Source organism: Herpailurus yagouaroundi, unplaced genomic scaffold (genome assembly GCF_014898765.1).
Source record: "Herpailurus yagouaroundi ecotype Mexico unplaced genomic scaffold, PumYag 139, whole genome shotgun sequence".
Classification (NCBI taxonomy): domain Eukaryota; kingdom Metazoa; phylum Chordata; class Mammalia; order Carnivora; family Felidae; genus Herpailurus; species Herpailurus yagouaroundi.
Window position 1 is genome coordinate 73,529,279 of NW_024412394.1, and position 23,165 is coordinate 73,552,443.

Sequence of the window (23,165 nt, forward strand, 5' to 3'; positions counted from 1 at the left end):
TGGAATTTCACTTACAGATATTTTAGGTTATTTTTACTGCTGCTCTCTATCTCTTAGCCTTTTTTCAATATTTTCTCTTTTGTTGCCTGTCAGTTTTCTTCTTATCTGTCTTCTGACCTCTTTCCTAATTCCTCTTTAACTATGTCTAATCTGCTTTTAGTCCTATCCTTTTAAGCGTGAATATTGGTTACTATATTTTTCAGATCTAGAATTCCATTTTGTCTCTTAAATATTTTACAGTTCCCTGACAAACCTTGATTTTTATCTTGTAGCTCTTTGCATTTATTATGCATGTTAAAAAAAAAAAAAATCCAGGAACCATCTCCTTAAAGCATAGTAGCCCCTGTGGATCTGGTTTTATCATCTGTTTTTCCCTCTTTTTTTTTTTTAAGTTTTATTGTATTTTCATGTTGTATGGTCTCTGTGTATCTGATAATTTTTTATTGATATCAACTATTTTTTATAGTTATTGAAGAAATTTGTGGCCTACAATGACGATGTTCACTTTCTACAGAAAGAACTTACCTTTATTTCTGGTGAGCAGCTAAAGGCACTCACAATCCTGCATCACTTTTAATTCATTTCTCAAAGTTTGAGGTGATTTGAAGTTGTGCTTCAGGCCAGTGAGAACTGTATTATGTCTGGTTCACACTTACTCCTATAGTATAGTTCTCTGGGTTACCACACGAATCATGGAGGGTTTATTAGCCTCCAACCTGCCTTGGGAGGTACTGGTCTATGTTTTTTGTGCCCCAGGCTTCTTGAGGCTTCTTAGGCTTTTCTTTATTTCTTGTGGAATTGGTGTTGCCCTGATTCTGAGAAGAGGCCCAGATTTCAAACTCACCTCTCTGGGTTTCTGCCTTCCTCATCTGGTTCTCTTAAATCTTCATTGACTTTTTGGCTCTCTAGTGCTTTTAAGCATATATATTTTTTAACTTTGTCCAGTTTTTCTAGTTATTCTTTTGATTAAAATTATAGAGTCCTCCAAGAACAGAAGAAAAACCCAGGGCTGAGAGAGGGACACCCAACATTTCAAGTTCCTTCAGGCAGAAGGGGAGCTGAGAAAAAAGTCAGATAAATTAAGGAGAGAAAGAAAAAAACAAAAATGGGGGGAATGCTGTCCTGGGGCTACAAGAGTGCTGATGCATAGGGGCACTTGTACCCCGATGTTTATAGCAACACTTTCAACAATAGCCAAATTATGGAAAGAGCCTAAAATGTTCATCAACTGATGAATGGATAAAGAAATTGTGGTTTATATACACAATGGAATACTACTTAGCAATGAGAAAGAATGAAATCTGGCCTTTTGTAGCCAGCCACGTGGATGGAACTGGAGAGTGTGATGCTAAGTGAAAAAAGTCATACAGAGAAAGACAGATACCATATGTTTTCACTCTTATGTGGATCCTGAGAAACTTAACAGAAGACCATGGGGGAGGAGAAGGGGGAAAAAAAGTTACAAAGAGGGAAGGAGGCAAACCTTAAGAGACTCTTTAAAGACTGAGAATAAACTGAGGGTTGATGGGGGGTGGGAGGAAGGGGAAAGTGGGTGATGGGCATTGAGGAGGGCACCTATTGGGATGAGCACTGGGTGTTGTATGGAAACCAATTTGACAATGAATTTCATATTTTAAAAAAATGAAACAATTCCTATTTCTACAATTGTAAATATAAAATTAAGAAATATATGTAAAGTGCTTGATTCATAGTAATAAATACACTGCAGTTACTGATTTTGTTGTCACCTTTAAATTCTGAAGTCTGTGTTAGGAAACAATAAACAACTATTTATTTATTTATTTATTTATTTATTTATTTATTTATTTAAGAACTATTCATACATAAAATCATATTTCTTAGCAGTAACAGCCTTAACAGCCTTGGCTGTTGCTGGACCTCACTTCCCTAAAATCCAGCTCTACCAAGCTGCTTGCTAGCTGTTTTCCGTGTACTTAGCCTGTCATACTTCAGCTGATCAGCTTGGAAGGGCTTGCACTCCTCCCCTATCCTCTATTATCTTCAAAGGCCAACTTATCTTTCAGACTTGAACACCCCTTCCCTGACACCTTTCTTGACACCTGTCCTTTTCCACATAATTCCATGATTGACCCCTGCCTTACCCCTCTGTGGCCTCATTTGAGCCTGTTAGTACCCTACCAGTCTTTCAGCTTGGTTCACAGAGCTGTCTCTACTGACCTATAATATCCTCAAAAGTGGTGAACATTCATCTTTTGCTTTTATCTCCAGCACAATACTTGACCCATAGTAGGTGTTCAATAAACAATTGTTGAATAAATTAATACATGTGTGAATTAATGGTTGATATGATCATCACCAGTGTTACAGCTTTGCATATCTTAATGCTTTAATCACTTTATTTATTTGTTAATTACCTGCCAAGATTATTATTTTACAGAGAATACAAATCATAAAGTCAAATAAATATGTGAGGTTTGGAGTGGGTATTTTGTTTGTTTAGTTGGTTGGTTGGGGTTTTTTTTGCTCTGGCTTAGAAGAGCGTTATTTTGTGAAAGAGGTTTCAGACCAGAAATTACAAATAGACACTGTTCCAAAAGTTCATTTATACTCAAGATATCAGAAATTTGGACTGTACTTTCTAAAACAAGTCATGCTTTATAAGTGTTAGTGGTGGTAAAGATAATTATTATAAGAATAATTAAATTTCAGATCTGTACTTACAAAATGCTTGCTCAAATCATAATGTCCTATAACCTGAGAACTAGTTTTTTGAGGGGACTTGGAATAGGGCAGTGATGAAGCAGGATAACGGCTTATTCCACCTTTGACTCGGCTGAATTTTCCCATAGAGATCCTCTATACCCCTCTGCTTTTCTCTATTTTCTGTTCTCTTTTAGATATTAAAGGTTATTCCAGAACTCTAAATTTTTAGCTTTCTTCTCGTGGCAGGAACAGTGGGGCTGTGTTGGGTAACAGGGGTGTGATTAGGAGCCTAGGAACAACCATTTGTACAAATGTGTGATTTCTGTGACTTGTGTTTTGATGTTGAAGATGGGCTTAAAGAGTTGCCTTTAAATCCATGGCCTATGTACAAGGAAGTCCAAGGATGAGACGGTTTTCTGACTTATTTTGCGTAGTGGGAAGGATTTTGTTGATGGGTAGCCACCCAGAAGAAGGCTCGAGTACCTTAAAGGAAACATTATGTTGTGGAAAGACTGTGAGGAAGAAAGAGAACCAGGTTGTTGTCCTAACACTATTACTTTCATCTAAACTCTGTATGAGTTTAAACAAATTTGAGACTTCAATTTTTTCCATCTGTAAATCAAGGTGTTGAGCATTTTTAACCTTTGTAAATTTGTGAACCCTTTTCTAAGTAATGATCCATGGTTCCTTCATTGAAATTTTGAAAATCTCATTTTGTCACTTTTATATGTTGTATGATATGGTATAATATATCAGATTATATATTATATTAAAGAATATGTAGGGGCACCTGGGTGGCTCAGTCGGTCAAGCGTCCGACTTCAGCAAAGGTTATCATCTCATGGTTCATGGGTTCGTGCCCCACATCAGGCTCTGTGCTGATAGCTGGGAGCCTGGAGCCTGCTTTAGATTCTGTGTCTTCCTCTCTCTCTCTGCCCCTCTGCCACTCATGTGTGTGCTCGCTCTCTCTCTCTCTCTTTCAAAAATAGATGAACATTTAAAAAAATTTTGTAAAGATTATATAAAGTTCATTTTACTATAACCCTTAGTAATAAAGAAAAATTTTCCATTTTCTCTGCATAACTGGTAATATATTCTGTTAAATTACATAAAAAACTATTTGTTGAGAAATTTTTAGGTGTTTATTATGTTTCTTTATTTGTTAAGGCATCAAAAATAATCAAAAGCTATTTTCATGTCTGGATGTTTGGAATTCTTTTGATTTTGGAATTCTTTGGAATTTCAATTGATTTTGATTTTGACTACTAGGAAAATCTCTTTTTGTTCCTGTTTGGTTTCTAAAGGATAAGAAAGAATGTTTCAGGATTCTATTTGCAAGCACTTTTCTATAGTCTCTCCTTGCAGGTGTGAATAACCAGTTAGGTGAAAATGATATTTATATTGTTTCTTTTAACATTTGTTTCCTGAAGTACCAGAGATGTCTTGATTTGTTGCATAAGAAATTTGATCAGATAAATGCAATTCACAGGAAAGTTCAAAACTTGTCATCCTTATGTTTCCTGCCTTTTTTCTGTAGTCCATGACATGAATAAGTTAAACACAACATACTAAAATAACCAAAAACACTACATATGTGTGGAAACTACAGCTCTTAGCAGTGTCTGAGTGATAATCTGACTGTGTGACTGTGTTGGAGGCAGCTTACTACCACTCACTTGAAACACACATTGAGACTCTCAAAATTTTGTTTTAAAGGGCTGCACAATTGGGACATTTAAAAGTAAGTTTCAAAATAGGCAGAAATTTGTTACTTTTGCCTTGAACAGTCTAAAGTTGAAATTCCTGGACCCATCTAGAGTGGTGGTCAGATGACATAGAGAAGTAGTGAAACCAGTGCAGACGTCTTGTAGCTTCATGCTTTTTGGCCGACAGGAAAGAATATTGTAGTGTTACGGTATGAGGGAATGAACAGTCTGTGAGTACACTTGAGAGCAGTGATTTTCATTCACATGGAGTGTTCCATCTGAGAAACAGTGGCAGAAAAGATATGTGAGGGCAAGTGTGCCTCAAAACCACACAGGTCAGAGAGCCCCCATGGTCTCCTCTTTTCCTGGACATACTGCTTTTTTTTTTTTAATTTTGTGTTGTTGGTTTATAAACTTTTTGTTTTGGAATAATCCCTAGATTTACAGATAAGTTTCAGAGATAGTATGGAGAGATCCTGTACACCCTTCATCTAGTTTTATCTGATGTGAACATCTTACAGTGACGGGTGATGTATTTGTCAAAACTGAGAATCAACATTGGTACATTACTCTGAATTAAACTCCGGTCTTCATTTGATTTTCACCAGTTTTCCACTTACATCCTTTTTCTGTTCCAGATCCCATCCAGGATACCACATTGCATATAGTCTTCATGTCTTTTTGTTAATCTCTTCTGGTCTGTGACGTGTTCTCAGTCTTTCCTTATTTCCCACACGTGGCTTATGGCAGTTCTTTAAAATTGTAGCCAGTCTCTTCCGAGTTGTAATTGCAGCTGGCCCTTGTCCTCCGGTGCACCGCCACAGGTAAGCTAGGTCGTGCGCCCTCCATATCCAACCTCTGGTGATTCGTAAAATTGCCATGTGTGGTACAGTGAATTTCCAGAGAGGATTGTACTTGGAGCCCTTCCAGATTTAAATCTAACAAGTGAGCCCACAGACATATCCAGAGTCTGACTGGTTTCTTCTTGCCTGATAAACCGTCCTTCTCTGGGGGCTCATTCTCCCAAGTTCATTCACGGGTCCAAGATATGAAAGTGACCCCTTCCTGTTTAATTCTTTTACATTTCCATATGTTCACAACTCATATATGATTTTTACAGAAATATGTTTTTGTTGGGGTGCCTGATTGACTCATTTGGTTGAGCATTTGTCTGTCTCTTGATATTGGCTCAGGTCAAGATCCCAGGATCATGGGATTGAACCCCGTATGCTCAGGATGGAACCTGTTTGAGATTCTTCTCTCTTTCTCTCTCCCTCTGCCCTTCTCCCCCCACCCCACCCCCATTCATGTGTGCAAATGCTCTCTCTCCCAAATTAGATAGATGATAGATAGATAAAATGTGTTTTGTTGAGGTTTATCTGGGGATTTGTTGTGCTCTGGGCAAGAGTACAACATCCTCCTTCATCCAGACCAAAAGCAGAACTTACTTGTTCATTTTTCAGCTATTCCATGTTCTACGTAACGTTTTTCTACTAAATGAAGGTACTCATTTGCGGATTATATGAGTTCTTAGAAAACACCTCCTTAGTGTTTATGGTGCAACATAAAATCAGTTTTCTTATTAAAATTGGCTAGGAGTTCTCTAATGAATGAGCAGTGCTGGATTTATAGTGTTTTCAGGAAGAGCAAAAATTTTACAGATTTTAGCACAGTAGGCTTAGTGAAAGGAGAGAATATGCTCCTTGTCATTTATGCTATTGTTTTTGCAACTTCCCTGTTGTTTCTGACTCGATATTTTGCTGATCATTAGTGTCTCTCAGATAGGTCATAAGGAAAATTAATTTATTATACTGTACTGATTCAAAAATATTCTATTTTTAGGTTTGCTTACGTTATATTAACTAAAGTATATAAGAGATAGTTTTTTAGGGTTTTTTTTAAAAGAAAGATCCTTTTTTTTTAGTCACTTTACTCTTAAGCTTTGGAAGTTAACAAAATCATAGCTTTATTTTCATTCTTCCTTGGATATTTTCTTAAGAATTACTTATAGGAAAATTATTAGATCTATACTAAACATTATTATGGTATAGCTATAAAATAGAATTTTCACCACGAAGTTCTTTCATCATGAAGTATAATAAAATAAATTGTGCCTTTGCTAACAAGTTCCTACAGTGATAATGAATTTCTCAAGCATTTAATAATGTTTTTTATGTATGTTAGTATTATTCTTGGGATTTCTTTTTGGAAATATATATGTAATTATAAGGGTAGAAAACTGATATCTTTTTTGGAGGGAGAATTTGTTGTAACAAAAAAGTCATAATTTAATTCACATAACCAAGTTAAAACATGTGGTATACTTTGAACAAAACACATTCTAAACTGGAAATTTTGGCTCCGTATTTGATTATTCTTGAAATAGCTGTGTAATCAAAACAGAACTGGAATTATTAAAGACTATAATAACCTTCTAGTGGTTATTTAAAACAGAGTTATACCTTAGAGGCTGTTTTGACTTTTTAAATAAAGGCATTTATCTAAGAAAATATGTTATTATATTTTAGTGATGTATTTTACTCTGTGTGGAAATCTGAAAAGCCTTCTGAAGGTTTCTGATTAACATTGGCACTGAGAAGTCTTGTAGCTGTTTAGTACTGATGCTTTGGGACTGATAGTATTGGAAATAGTTCTATAACTGTAGCAAATGTGTGTTAGCTCTCATATATATATAGTAAACTTTAAAAAAGAAATTTAAAGAAATTGAAATAAAGAATGAGGGTAACATTGCCACGGCTGACTTACAGAGTAATCAAGGTCTTGGCTTTTTGTATCATTCACTTATTATACATGTTCTGCCACAATCTTTAGAGACACTAATATGTAGTGTTACCATTACCATTGTGACATTTGTGGCACGCCAAGTACTGTGCGGAAGAAAAATCTTTCCAATATATTGGAAAGTCTGGAGTTAGAATATCAGATGCTGCTTTTTTCTTAGCTCATTCTTGGAATTTATATTCTGAATTATTTCTTGTCAGAAATAACTAAAACTATGCCTGTCTTTTGTTCTGCCCCTGCCTTTTTATCTGTAAATTGCCATTTTTTCACCTGCTACTCCCCCTGGAATGGAAACACCAAACCATTTCTTGAAAATGGCAATTTAGTAGTTAATTTGTGTGTGTTTATATTAATCTGTATGATAACTCTTTTAAAAAAGACATTGTAGGGTACCTGTTTAAAAATTTATTTGCATAAGAGAGTATACATATGCTACAGAATACTTCCCTGTCCCATTAACTATGTTCAGCTTGTTAAAGAGCAAAGCTAGTGGGAATGGTGTAAGTTCATGTGCCATTCTCATCACTTGAGAAAAGTAAGAAATCCCATTCACAGTTGTCACTGGCTACTTGGTTTGCTTTACTGGATCTAATACTTCCTCCCCCTGCCCCCCCCCCCATTAATTCACAAATGGTAGATTCTCTGAATTGCATAAAATTGCCAGTGCTTTTTAGAGCTTTTCACTTTAAGGGATAACATACAAAAAAAAAAAAAAAAAAACAAAACAGAATAGTGAAACCTTTTTATATAAGTATACAGATTTCCTTCAGCTGATACTTTTAGTTTAATTTAAAACCTTAACCAACTTTTTTTCCACATTTGTTTTCAATTTTGTTTCAAAATATTGATATATTAAAAAGGAAGTTTATAAACAGAGGCATCTGGGTGGCTTAGTCAGTTAAGCATCCGACTCTTGATTTCGGCTCAGGCCATGATCTCAGTTGTGAGATAGAGCCCTGTGTAGGGAGTCTGCTTAAAAATCTCTCTCCTTCTGCTCCCCTCCCCACTCCTGCTTGTGCACTCTCTCTCAAAACATTACCTTTTCATTACAGTGAGTTTACTTAGTGAAACTTTTTTTTATCCTAAATATCTAGTTTCTATAAATTGTTTCATAGATAATGAAAGAGTGTGTGTGTGTGTGTGTGTGTGTGCGCGCGCGCGCGTGCGCGCGTGTGCAGTTGGAACCTGGCCTAAATTTCTATGATCTAAGTGAAAGTGAATTTGCTTGCAATTCCTCATTCTATAACAAGCTGACTATATAGACTCAGGACACTTTGTTTTCTGAACTCCTTAACTTGAAGTCTTCCTCTTTTGATTCATGGAGGAGGGAGAAGGAATCCATAGCCATTTCTACGCTTTAATATCCGAGCATAAAAATTCTGAAATTGAACAGTGAAAACCTTGGTCAGTGTCATAGAAAGGGATTATTGCAACAAAGTAGAAAACTAACCTGCTTTCCAGTCTTTTGTGCTTAAAGTTCCAGGTGAGCTGGTACACAGAAGGCAAATTACCTCCAATGATTGAACTTTTCAAACCCAGTAGAAACAACCATAGTATTAGTAAAGACAATTTCACTGAACAGTCTAAAATTTCATCTCACTTCTGGAAAAATAGAACAGATTCCCTGTAATCGTAAAACTTGTTGATTGATCCCCACCCAAAAATGTGAGCATCCCAAAATGGCAGAAACAAAAAAAAGAACAAAAACTCATGCATAGTTTTAGGTGAAGACCAGAAAAAGCCTCCAGGTCCCAAGAGATTTGCTGTTTGGTTGTTCATTTTATAAATCATCCTTTGTTAAGCAACACTTTCTTGACTCTGTATGCACTCCCAGCCTTTCCTTTCTTTTTTCCAAGGGTTCTGGGGGCACAGTGCTAATTAGCAGTAGAAAGAAAGATGTTCATAATCCTCACTTTTATGGTTACACAAATGATTAATTCTTGGCCCTAAAACAGTCAAGGCAAGTGAAATTGTAAAATAAAGTATGTTAATCCTGCTCTTTTTTATATTTATTTAGCATTAAGTGGAGATACTTAGCTTGACGCATTATGGCTGTTAGGATAGGGATAGCAATTTATTTCAGAAATCACGCATACTAAGTATTTTCCCAGTGTGTGTTTCACAGTTAATGTCAAAATACTCTTCATCTTATGATACTCGAGCGGAGAATTCTGAAAACTGCATCAGCAGGAAGATTGACATTGTCTTTCTGATCAGCCATGTATACTTTCATTCAGAGAATTGCAGTTTTAGTATCACGCTTTTTTTCCTTGAATATTAGGAACCACAAAGACTTCTTAGAAAATTTAACATACCGATATTCAATTGTTCTAATCATCCCAAGCCCATCAGAAAACATAACCGATTTTGAGCATTTGGCAGTTTGATGATTGGAATCTGAAGCAGCTTCAGTGATAACTCAATACGTATTATAAGATTCTCATGTGATCTAGACCCACCTGCCTTTGATCTGGTTTGTTCCAGCCATACCCATGATTACTTAGAGTGATCTTTTTTCTCTATGGGAAACACACACGAATGTACGTAAATGCCAGGAAGACTCTTTATGTGATAGGATAATCCTTTTTATCCTAAAGGGTTTGTTAGCCAGTGACCCCTCTGAAGCAAGTTCACAGTTATTAGAATGGTAGAAAAATATGGAAAGCATGGGGAGTTCTAGCTGTGGTTACATAAAATAGCAAGAAGCACATTGAACATCTTTTTTTTTATTGCTAAATACCATCAGGTATTTATCAGGTATTTATTGCTAAATACCATCAGGTTTTGTATAAAATTGAAAAGTATTTAATTCAAAGATAATGTATATTTCTTTATCTTAGATGGTTATTTTATATTAATATATTGTTTTAATTATAGAGATAGTCTGAAAAAGGTGTATTTTACTTTGAATATTATCCTAAAGGAATAGAATGTTCCATTGGGGGTATAGGGTAAACCAACTGCAACTCTGAAAATAGAAGACAAAAGGAAAGAATCAAGGAATTATCTTATTTCCCTTTTGCAGATTCTAATGCAGGGTAACCAGAGTTGATGCCAGAAATTTTCTCTTTATGGAAGACTTCCAGCTTTAAAAAAAAAAAAAAAAGTGGAAAAGGGATAGAATTGATATCACATTTTACAGTCTCTAATGAAATAATGGATATAGGTGGTGCTAAATGGATATAGTGGCTGCTAAAACTCTTAGAAGGCTGATGGAGAAGGTAATTATACCTGAACCTACTGATCACTCTTAACACACAAAAGAAGAAACAAACAGGTATTATATGCCTCCTAGTTTGATGCAACAGGAAATATAAATACCATCTATAACATTTTTTTTACCAAAATATTGAACCCAGATTGATTAAACTTCTTGAATTATTAGTTGATAGGAAGTACAACTAAAGTGACAAAAGGTAACTAACACTGTAGAAATGCAATAAGCAAAAGCCAGGATGCGAGAAATTCTGTGGGGGAAATCACCCAGTTTCATTAATAAATAAGTGGCAAGAAAAAAAGCAGGACTGTAGATTAGGAGAAATTTAATTAAATTTAAATGCAATTTGTAGTTCTTGTTTATATCTTGATTCAAATAAACCAGTTGTAAAAACAAACTAGGAGACACTGGTGACATTCTCAACACTGGAATACAATAGTATTAAAGAATTATTGTTAACGTTTGTCAGATGGCATCTAATTAAATGAGAGCCCTTATCTTTTAGACACACATACTGAAGAATTTATGAAGTGATATGTAGTGTCTTGAATTTACTTAATCCAGCCAAGGTGGAGGAGAGCTATATAGATGAAGAGATTGATAATGGTAAAAGTTGATTGGTGGGAATAGCAGTTTATTATACTGTCTTCTCTAATTTTACATATGTCTGCCATAAAATAATCTAAATACAGTGATAACTTTAGGACTATCAGATCAGTAAACATTGGATAGTTAACAAAAAGAGTGTAATGTAGTATAGATACAAAAGAATGTTGTAAAAGTTATTAGCAAACGCAGAATATATAAAGTTATCTCCGCTGTCAGAGTGTAAAATCAACTTAACATTAGAATTATCAGTTTAATTCATGATATCAGCAAATTAAAGGATATCAGCAAATTGAAGGGTAAGAATCATGATTACACAAATAGATTCAGAAAAATGCGGTTAATAAAACTCAGTGTCCATTCATAATTTTTTAACTCTTAGGAAACTAGGAATAGAAGAGAACTTTTTTTAATCTCATTATAGGATAGCTCGAAAATTTCATGCCCTTGTTGCAAGTGTTCTCTCTGAGATTGGAAATAAGACAGGGAGGTTTGCCATCCCTGCATTTATTCATTATGTAAAAATCAGTTGTATATCCAGAGCTCAGCACAATCAATCAGAAACTAAAATGTTTTAAATCCCATTTACAGTTAACATCACAATATCAAGTACCTAGGGATAAATGAACAAAACCTATCATAAGCTCTTTATGTGGTAAACTATAAAATATTATTGAGAGAAAATAAAAGATCTAAATAAGTGAGAACTGTATCTAAATAAAAGATCTAAATAAGTGAGACCTGGCGTCCGACTTCAGCCAGGTCACGATCTCACGGTCCGTGAGTTCGAGCCCTGCGTCAGGCTCTGGGCTGATGGCTCAGAGCCTGGAGCCTGTTTCCGATTCTGTGTCTCCCTCTCTCTCTGCCCCTCCCCCATTCATGCTGTCTCTCTCTGTCCCAAAAAATAAATAAACGTTGAAAAAAAAATGTATGCAGAAATGCAAAAGGCCAGAAAAAGCCAAGACAGTCTTGAAGAACAAGGTAAGAGGACCTATTCTGTAAGACATCAAGATTTACTGCATAATTACAATAATTAAGACAGTGTGGTTTTGGGGCAAGAACAGACGAGTAGAGCAGTGCACCAGCGATCCCAGAAGCAGATTCATGCATATATAAACAAGTGCTTGATGACAGCAGAGGTAGAGCAACGGGGAAAGGACTCTTTCGTAAATGGTGCCCCGACAATTGGGTATCCATATAGAAAATCCTAATACCTGATCCCCACTCCACATCACACACAAGAATCACTTCCACATAGATTATACACATAAATGTAAAAGGCAAAAAGTTGATGTTTGACAGACATTAAAATTAAATATCTCTGTTCACCAAAAAGAAAAATCATAAAGAGAATAAAAAGACAAGCTATAGAATAGAAGATATTGGCAACATGTATTAAGTATAAAATGACTTATATCCAAAAATATAAAGAAGTTCTATAAATCAGTAACAAGAAGACATCAACCCAGTAGAAAAGTGAACAAAAGACTTCACAGGCAGTTCACAAACAAGGAAATTAAATGTCCAATAAACATTAAAATATGCTTATGCTCATTAAATAACCATGAAAATACTAATTAAACTGTCAATGAGAGACCAGTGGGTACCCACTGGAGTGGTTAGTATTAAAGAGCCTGGTGATATCAGTGGTTGGTGAAGATAGAAAGCAATGTGAACCCTCCAGACTGCTGGTGGGAATGTAAATTGGTTGAGCTAGTTTTGAAAATTGTTGGGTATTGTGAAGTTGAAAATGAGTTTTTTCTATGACTCAGTCATTCCATGCCACAATATATACCATACAGAATGTTCTTAATGGCATTCCCAATAGCCCTAAATTAGAGATACCCCAAATGTCCATCACCAGTGCAGTTGACAAGTTATATATGATACAATGGAATCCTATTCACCCATGAAACTGAAGAAATTAGAGCTATTCCAACAATATGAATGAATCGTAAAAACATAATGAGAGAAAGGAAAGGCTAGATACAAGAAGTACATATTTTATGATGTAATTTGTATAATAAATCGTAGAGTGGGATAAACTAGAGCATAGGTAACTGATAAAACCAGGAAAGCAAAGATAATACTGTAAATATCAGGACAGTAGTTACCCTTGGGGAGTGGTGCTGGAAGGCGTCTAGGGTCCTGGATATGTTTTATTTCTTGACCTGGACAGTGATCACATAAGTGTTTACTTTATAATACTTCACTGAAGTATACTTTTATGGGTTTTGTGCTTTACATGTGTTTTACAGTGATTTCTTTAAAGAAATAATGTATAAATTCTGAGTTATGAGCATAAGGCCCATTTCATAGCTAGTACCTTGTTTTTCATTTTGTCTTATTTGTTTAAAATTAATTATCTCCATCATCTTAAAGCATAAAGTGTAAGTTTGTAATTGCAGTGGATAAATACATTGATTCACATGTTAGGACTTTATTAAAAACAGACCTTACAAATCCAGGAAGTTGTAGCCTTGCATATTCTCATCTTATAGTGAAGTCTTCACCTATCCACTTATTCTTCATTACAGTTGATTTTTCCAAAGATTCATCGAATCTGGTTGCAATAAGATGTTGAGGAAAACCTTTCCTACTTGAATTTGTCTCTCCTTCAGTTTCACTCTTGAGAAATTTCTTTTAGGTAGCAAAATTGTGGTGAAAGCTTTACCTCGATTCATTAACTAGAACTTATTTCTCTCTTAGACCGTTAGACTGTGACTTAGAGACAATCTCTGTTATCGCTGTATATTTGCATTTTATTTTTTGTCTTCTGAGTGTTGCCATTTTACTCTGATTTCCTCTGGTTGTGATGTTTATTCTTTATAGATCTCTATCTTATTTATAAGCATTTCATAAAAGTAATTCAGATCCTTTTTACATGAAGAAGAACACATGAATGAAAATACAAACAAACAAATGAAAGAGTGTGAGTGACACGGAGCCTCCGAGACTGTGCCTCTCTGTAGTTCTTGTGGATGAAGCAAAGTTCAAAAGTTTAAACCCTCTATGCAGACTGTTTTTCTCTCCCTTAAAAAGGCTCTTGCTTGTCAAATGAGAGTAAATATTTATAGTTGGCTATGGTAAAATGTTCTGAGGGTGAAGAAAATGATTTTAATAGAACTGTATCCTTAATAGGAGTGGGTACAAAAATCCATTCATTTTCAGAAAGTGGGGTCAGTGAAGCAAAGGCAGGCAGCAGTGACTTAATAAGTGCTTAGTAGCACCCATTCGAAGGAAATACGTAATTATTTTATCACATGCCATGGTATATGTATGCATTTGCCTTTCAAGATTTTTTTTTTCTTTTTTCTATTAAATTGCTGAGGTGCTTTTGTGGAAACGAGATTTTTAAACTGATTTCAATGAAACATACATGCTTCTTTTCAGTTTTCAGATAGTGGCAGGGTACTGTGAACAGCATAATATAATGGAAACTGCATGGGCTCTGTTGGAATATGGGCAAATTAGTTCAGCTCTCTACATCAACCTCAGGGCTTTTTCCAGCTGTAACATGGATATGTAACACAGAGGCTGTGGTGGATCTTAAGTGAGATGAGGTGTAGGAAGTGCCTGGCATGGAGGAGCTAGTCTATATGTTTATTTTCTTCTCTTCCTGTCACATTTTCAGCAAAGGAAAGCCAGCCTTCACTGCAATAACACAGTATTTTTAAAAAAATTTAACGTTTATTTATTTTTGAAACAGAGAGACAGAGTGCAAGTGGGGGAAGGGCAGAGAGCGAGGGAGACACAGAATCTGAAGCAGGCTCCAGGCCCCCAGCTGTCGGCCCAGAGCCTGACCCAGTGGGGCTTGAACTCCTGAGCTGCGAGATCATGACCTGAGCCGAAGTCAGACACTTAACCGACGGAGGCACCCAGGTGCCCCAACACAGTATTTTTTAAAATTATTTTCCTACTTTTTTCTTTTATTATTATGTGATATGTTATTATTATGTGATATAAAAACATATATTCTGTGTTTTTTCCTTGAAAAGTGAGGTTAATGTCACATGATGCAAGGAAGTAATTTCTGGTGGTTCTTATTTTGAAAGAGAAGGTAAGTTGTTTTGTCAACAGAAGGATGGATATAGAGGGGTCCCTGTGGGGCTCAGTCGGTTAAGCGTCTGACTTTGGCTCAGGTTGTGATCTCACGGTTCGTGAGTGCGAGCCTCATGTCTCTGCTGACAGCTCAGAGCCTAGAACTTGCTTCAGATTCTGTGTCTCCCTCTGTCTCTGCCCCTCCCTCACTCACACTGTGTGTCTCTCTCTCTCTCAAAAATAAATAAACGTTTAAAAAAAATTTTTTTTAAAGATGGACTTAGAAAGAGAGGGAAACATGGATAGAAATTTGGATGAGGGATGAGAGGTGAGGGAGACAGCAGGTGGGAAAAGGAGTTGGGGCCATTGTTGAGAAAACAAAACAAACCCCCATCACATTAGTTACTCTTTTTACACAGCTAAGTTTAAGTCAAGAGGAATAAAAATGACAGTGGTTGTGGGGGGTAAACAAACATGCAATGCAGAAAGCCTCCATTTTTGCACAACAGTTTGCTCTGTTGGGTCTTGAATAAAATCAAACAGGAAAGACTTTAGACCCACAAAACTGCCAAAAATGTGGTGGTCTCTGGATTCTTGACAGCTGAACTGCCAGAATCATGTGGTGTGTAAAATTGCTGGAAAGAATCATTCTGCTGAGGAACAAGTGACAGGTCTGGTGGGTTTCAGTAATCCGAGAAGGTACCAGAACCATGCTCTTACAGCTTCGTGGATTCACAGGGGTCTGTGTAAGGCTCCTGCCTGGTTCTCATTAGTAGTTAACCCTCTTTATAAAGACCAGTAAATGGAACTCATAGAATTCCAAGCTGGGCAGGACTTGAGGAATTGTCATCCCCAGCTCTGTATTTTAAATGAGGAAACTGAGGCTCAGAGACCTGAAGTGACTTCCCCAGTTTCATAGTGAGTGTGCCTTAGAAGTAGGGGCGGGGCTTGAGTCTCTGAACTCCTGAGTTAAATGCAACTAGCAGGAGAAAGAGTTCTTTAAAAGTGTAATGTGTTTCTACCCTTCTAACATTAGTTAGCCCCGGGGGGTGCCTGGGTGGCTCAGTCGGTTAAACATCAGACTCTTGATTTCAGCTCAAGTCGTGATCTCGTGGTTCCTGGGCTCAAGCCCTGAGTTAGGCTCTGTGCTAACACCACGGAGCCTGCTTGAGATTCTCTTTCTCTCTCTCTCTCTTTCTCTTTCTCTCTGCTCCTCTCCCTCTCTCAAAAAAATAAACATTTAAAAAAAATTACTTGGTCCTGAAACTCAGTATCTTAAAGAAAGAGAGAAAATAAACAATTCCTACCCTTCCTACCCTTCCTTCTGTAGTTTAGCAAGAATTTATACTTCTGACCCAAACTCCACACCAATTGCTACGAAATACAAAACGGGAAGAGTATCTGAGGTCTTCCAAAAATGTTAACCATAAAATAAATAAAAAACCCCACCAGACTTACTGTGTTGTAGCTCCTTCCCATTTCTCTGTGGAAGGGGAAAGTGAGAGGAGGTTCAGAAGAAAGAAAAAGGTTTTAGAGTGTAAGTGATTTCTACTTAGTAGGAGCTTCGTATTTACTGATAAATTTATTGATCATTGATAACATGAAATAGCCTACAGCAACCACTCTCTAACTCAAAAGGATTTTTATGTATGTGATTATTTGTCCATAGGAATAACCACATCTTTATTATTCAACATGCATGGTATCACCAAGTATATGGAATGGAGTCAGTACGAAAATAGTCTGTCTAAACTATAAAGAAAATCTTCCTGTTGATAAAAATAATCTACCAAATTGTGTAAACATTTTTGTGTAATGTAGGTTATATAAGTTTCTAGAATCACCATCTAAAATTTGAGGTGTTTTTCCTAATACTTAAGTCCTAAAAGTATATATATTGACATGCAGTATTTATATATTTGTATTTCCTTAACCTTCAGACTGCCAGGTTTTCATTGTTTGTTAATGTCACCAGCAAGGGAGCAGGAAACATTCAAATCAGTTTTGCTACTTGTGAGTTATTTTGATTGCCGTATTTCTTTTGGACAAATTAAAAATGAGGTAAAAAAAAAATCAACAAAGGAGAATGAGAATTGGGGCTTATCAAATGCATCTAATTAATCTTCCTTTGCCCATTACTCCTATGAAAATTTATGATCATTAATATCAATGTAAGAATTTGTCACATGGACTTTCATACACTTAATTAGGTATATAGGGAATAGTAGTATATATATAATATTTAAGAGATGAATGTGAGTTTGGCAAATTAACCCTTATAAATCTTCATTTACTGATATTTAAAATTGGGATACATCACATTATTGTAAAGTAATGCATTATAATGTGTTAAGCAAAGTGCCTAACATGTAGTGAGCTCTCAATAAATGTCAGCTAATATTATTTAGGAAAAGGCATGATTCTCTTTGTATAGAATCAGATATTGTTATGAAATGCATTTCTACTTTATAGAGTTACACACATTCCCCCAACATTTTAAAAAAAGAAAATTGGGACATTTCTTCTTGCTCAAATTGGATTTTATATTTCTATAATATTTCAGTTTCTAAAAACTTTTTTCCTGAGCTTTTTTCTTTTGATATAAAGTCAAAAATAAAATCTTAACATTAAAAACTATTTTATGTTATAAAAGTAAATACAAAATTCAGAATTTTGAAATTAAATTTTCAGGTTTTGCCTTATACTTGTGTTGAGAGTGCAAAGCTCCAACTAACCAGAATGTATCTGGTCCAAACGCTAATATTTTAGTGTTGCTCAGAGCACATTTCCTCTGTTAGGAATTCCTCCTGGTGTTACGCTGAAACGTGCTTTTTTGTGCTCATACTGTTGGAAGGTGAACCTACTTCCCCTCGTTCTTCACACACCATCTTCGGACCCCATCCTCCTGCTGAGTGGTCTCTAGTTGCACTTGACCTTTTAGAATCAATACCTGGAGTTGTTCCTAACAAGCTGTTTGTGAGACACAGTTGGTTTGGCAGAGTGTGATTGGAGCACTGTCCCTTTTATATGAACACTACATTATATATTTTTTTAACGTTTTTATTTATTTTTGAGACAGAGAGAGACAGAGCATGAACGGGGGAGGGTCAGAGAGAGAGGGAGACATAGGATCTGAAACAGGCTCCAGGCTCCGAGCAGTCAGCACAGAGCCCGATGCGGGGCTCGAACTCACATACCACGAGATCGTCACCTGAGCCGAAGTTGGACGCTTAACTGACTGAGCCACCCAGGCGCCCCTGAACACTACATTATTAAAGGTGAACAGAATAACCCCACAGACTCCCATGTATTACTTAAGAAGGCTAGTGCTTATGAATCTTTGGCCTTTCGTGACTATTCAGTTTGTTATTATAGCAGCCCTTTGTGTATGGCTTCTAGTTTATTTGTATTTTTCTCCTGGTTCTGCCAGCTTTTCCAGTGGTTTATTTACAAAAACCCTGCCCCATAGCATCTAGTAATAAATAAAGAGTGAATGTACTGTATTGTTTTCCATAGGGGTGTTGTAATCGATAACAAAACCTCTAAAAAAAAGTGTGATGTTTTGCTTCTAAACAAAAGGCAGAACGAGCAGAGGTGTTGGGCAGCCGCAGTAGAAGCCAAGAAAGCTGGCTTTTGAAAAACAAAAACTTGGGGCGCCTGGGTGGCGCAGTCGGTTAAGCGTCCGACTTCAGCCAGGTCACGATCTCGCAGTCCATGAGTTCGAGCCCCACGTCGGGCTCTGGGCTGATGGCTCAGAGCCTGGAGCCTGTTTCCGATTCTGTGTCTCCCTCTCTCTCTGCCCCTCCCCCGTTCATGCTCTGTCTCTCTCTGTCCCAAAAATAAATAAACGTTGAAAAAAAAAATTTAAAAAAAAAAAGAAAAGAAAAACAAAAACTTGGTTTCAAATCTGAAACTTGTAACTCTTACTGTCTGATCTTGGCTAAATCTCTCAGTCTCTCTAATCTTACATTGCGGTATTTGTGAAATGGAGAAGATATTGCTTCCTTCATGGAATGAGAGCATAAAATAATATGCACAAGCGAAGTTTTATAAACTGAAAGTACCGAATAAGTGGAGCTCATTGACACACATGGAATACATCTCATTTCTGTGCTAAAGGACACAGAAGCAAAGGTTATCTTTGTTCAGGCACTTAACAACAAAATAGCATTTTCAGAAGTTTAATTTTAACTCCCTATATAGTAAACCTTGAAGTTTTCATGTTTATGTGTTAAATCCAAACATGCAATTATGCTATAAAAAATTAAAGATTTGATGAATAATAAAAAAGTAAGGCAATTAGAAACTCTGGATAAAAAGGCATACAATGATGTCACAGTCCAATCACAATGCATCAAAAATGGGGTATGATTTTGAGCAATTATGAAAACTAAGAAAAGGAAATAAATTTCTTTCATTCTAGTAATGTGCTTTTTAAAAGTCAGATCATAAAAATGGACCTCTAGAAATAGAAATGTGATTCTAACACATTATTTGACTCTGCTAGGAACAATATTTGTGCATCATAATATAGTAAATACAGATTATATGCCTTTGATTTTTAGAAACAACTTATAAACAAAGCATAGGAAGGTTAGCCGATGATTTGAAAACAAAAAATAAGATGTTGGTCAGAAGTTAGGATGCAGGAGGAGGTTGACAAGTTGGTGGATACTGATCGCCTGTGTTATGTGGTGGGGAGTAAAAAATTGATAGAACAAGTAGAGGGGCGTCTGAGTGGCTTATAAGTCTGATTCTTTTTTTTTAAATTTTTTTAGTGTTTATTTATTTTTGAGAGACAGAGACACAGACGCAGTGCAAGCATGGGAGGGCAGAGGGAGAGGGAGAGGGAGACACAGAATCTGAAGCAGGCTCCAGGCTCTGAGCTGTCAGCACAGCGGGGCTCGAACTCACAAACCACGAGATCGTGACCTGAGCCGAAGTCGGACGCTCAGCCTACTGAGCCACCCAGGTGCCCCACAAGTCTGATTCTTGATTTCGGCTCGGGTCATGAGCTGCACTGACAGTGCAGAGCCTGCTTGGGATTCTCTCTCTCTCCTCTCTCTTGCTGCCCCTCTCCTACTCATTCTCTCTCTCTCTCGATAAATAAACTTTAAAAAGAAAGAAGAACAAGTAGAGCTTGAAGTGCGTTATTTAAAGTGGAAAGTGACCAGTAGAAGGATAAAGCTAAATATAACTATAAAAATTATAAACAAGGAGAAGGATAATGAAGGGTAATGTGAGTTAAGTTAATCCTCATTCTTAGTTGGAAGTCAGTGGATGTTGCCTGAAGCTTATGAACTGAGAACTGTGATTGTTATTATTTAGAGTTGTGAATCTAAATTATCAGAAGAGTCAAAAACAAATGGCTAAAGATGATGGCCTTTGAGAGCAGTACTGAAGAGTCCCAGGTAGGGGCTAGAACCTATTGCTTTTCATTATGAGCCACTCTGTGTAATCGTAGTGGTATTCTTACTAAGTACACATATTACACTGATACAGGCCTTGAAAAAAAAACCAGTACTGATAGCAAAAAGCCATGGATGGGTACTGTGGCATGTGTCACCCCACCCCCAAATCTAGAAGACACACTATAATTCTCTGAGCCTAAAATCATCTCAGGTCCCTGTCAACCCTGCTCACCACTCCCTCCAAACTTTCTTTGTCCTACTTTTAAACTAAGCCGCATAGAGTGTTTTTGCCTTCCAGCCTAGTATCAGCCTATGTCACACTAAATTTTACATTATCAGTGGAAAGTCTTGGTTCTATTGTTCCCTGAAATGTCAAGAGAGTATATTCCTATAAAACAAAACAGACTCAAAGCACAATGCAGGTGTATGTTAGTAAGTAAATTATATATCTACTGCTTAGAAAATGGTTTGTCTTCTACCAGGATTTTATACCAAGATTTCACTATAAAAATCATGTAGAAGAGGAGAATATCAATTGTCCCAAACATTAGAAATGGAATGGGTGCACTGTTTTATTTCCTGTATATTTCTATTGAGTTTACCTTAAATTTTTATTAACATTTTTTTCTATTGGAGAAGTGGCAGTAGTGTACTAGATCAGCTTGGGCATGACCAGATTCTGACCAAATCATTCCTAAAATATTCATCTTTAAGACCAGTTCATTGCAGGGATGCCAACAGTAATTCAAATATTCTGCCTTTAAACACTACTGCACTTGAAATTGCTACTTTGGTATTTCCCTGCCCCCTCCCCCAAATGTACACAGTTAAGGGTAAGAAAGATGGCTACCAGACATTTCCCAAATTTCTAGATAAGGAAGGCCCATTCTTTAGAAAACAATAGATTTAGTTGTCAATCAGCCAGATGTGTTCATTGACAAAAGATTGAAAGTGTAGATAGATTTAGATCAATAGCACCTAATAGTGAATAAGCACTTTGGTCACTTACGTACTCACCCTTCCATCCACCAGCCCTGTATTTGTTTGAGCACCTACTCTAAGACTGTGGTTGGTAGTGTGGGGATATTACAGGGCTAAACTTGACAGTTCATTATCACTGTGATCTCCTGGAGTAGCTCCAGGAGTACCTCCAGGAGTAGCTTCTATCACCAAAGTTTTCCTTTACTTGCCAATCATGTATTCCATGAAGTATCTGGCTTCCTTGATGGCTTAGACCTCAAATAGTCCAGGAACAACTTTCAGGAATTACATTTTTAACTGATTATTTATATTATCTAAATCACATTTGTTATTTACTAAATGTTAGTCATATTCCTTATTTTTTTCTCATATTTTTGCATTGCTCTAAAAACAGACAAAAAAAAAAAACAAAAACAAAACAGGAAAGAGACCAGATAATCAAAACTTAAGCCGGTTGTACATAGTAGTACTTAAATATTTCCCAAATGTTTTCCCAAACTATAAATCAACCCATTATTGGCAATTAGTTTGATTTAGAAAAAATAGTTTTCTCTTTTCAGTTAGGTATTTATTTTACTAGCAAATTATATAAAATTTTGTCAAACCTGTAGTATATGGAAGCTTGAGATTGGGGGACAGGAGGAGTCGCCTCATTATACCAAACAAAATAGCATTTATCCCTGTCTGCTATGACATTTTATGAGGATTTATCAATGTTGCTGACTTTCTGGGTAGTTCATACTTGCTGTCTTAAATTCCGCGGGCTCAGGAATGTTGCGTCAGTCCCTCCAACTTTCCCTCTTCTACTTGTGTGGCCTTGCGTATGCTGTGTTTAACAAATACACGCCTGTTCACCCTGAGCCAGGCACCATTCTTCATGAGGAAGAGAGGCGGTACTTCACGTTCTGCCCTTCTTCTACCCTGGTGGTATTAGAGGTGTCCTCAAATGCAGTTATCATGTTTCTCCAGAGTCCTGTCTGGTAACACCTGATAAGCTCTTTTGCCTCTCATTTCCAAAAGGCAGACCTAGTCTCTAGTGGATGCCCACTTTCCTATAGCTGTACGTGTTTGTTAGAGCCACAGCCTCAGAGCCAGGGGATTGTGGGAAGTAGGGTCTCTTCCTGCAGGACAGGATATCCTCTGGTCTCCTGTCCACACACCTCCTTTCTCCATTTTTAATTTGCCTGCTGTCCTCCTCACCTCCGCTGCCTTCTATCCCTATCTAGGGCCTAACTAGGCATGAGCTTTCCCAAGTATCTGGGCACTTGATGTGTGCTTTGCCTGGTTAGCAAAATGATACAGATACAGATGTATCTGTATACAGATGTCAGGTTTGTCCTAAACCGTAACTCACAGACAACACTGGGGTCTGTATGAGACTTGTAACCATACTTTTTACACAGCCCACAGAAAGGCCTTGATTTCCCCTGCTAGGTCTCTGGTTACCATCTTGTCTGATTTGAAAAGCTAAGCAGAATTGAGTTCTTAGAAAAATTGGGTGAATAACTCTTAGCATTCTTGACCCCCACTACCTTTACCTCTGCCACCCATCTTAAGAACAAACAGCCATTGACACAAAAACAGACACTCAGATCAATGGAACAGAATAGAGAACCCAGAAATGGACCCACAAACGTATGGTCAGCTAATCTTTGACAAAGCAGGAAAGAATAACCAATGGAATAAAGACAGTCTCTGCAGCAAATGGTGCTGGGA

At 36.7% G+C, this 23,165-nt stretch overlaps 1 protein-coding gene across 2 annotated transcripts in view; it reads left to right on the top strand.

The window, feature by feature from the left end:
- NT5DC1 (5'-nucleotidase domain containing 1) overlaps positions 1 to 23,165 on the top strand; it is a 141,089-nt gene that overhangs the window by 64,103 nt on the left and 53,821 nt on the right. The window lies entirely within an intron of this gene.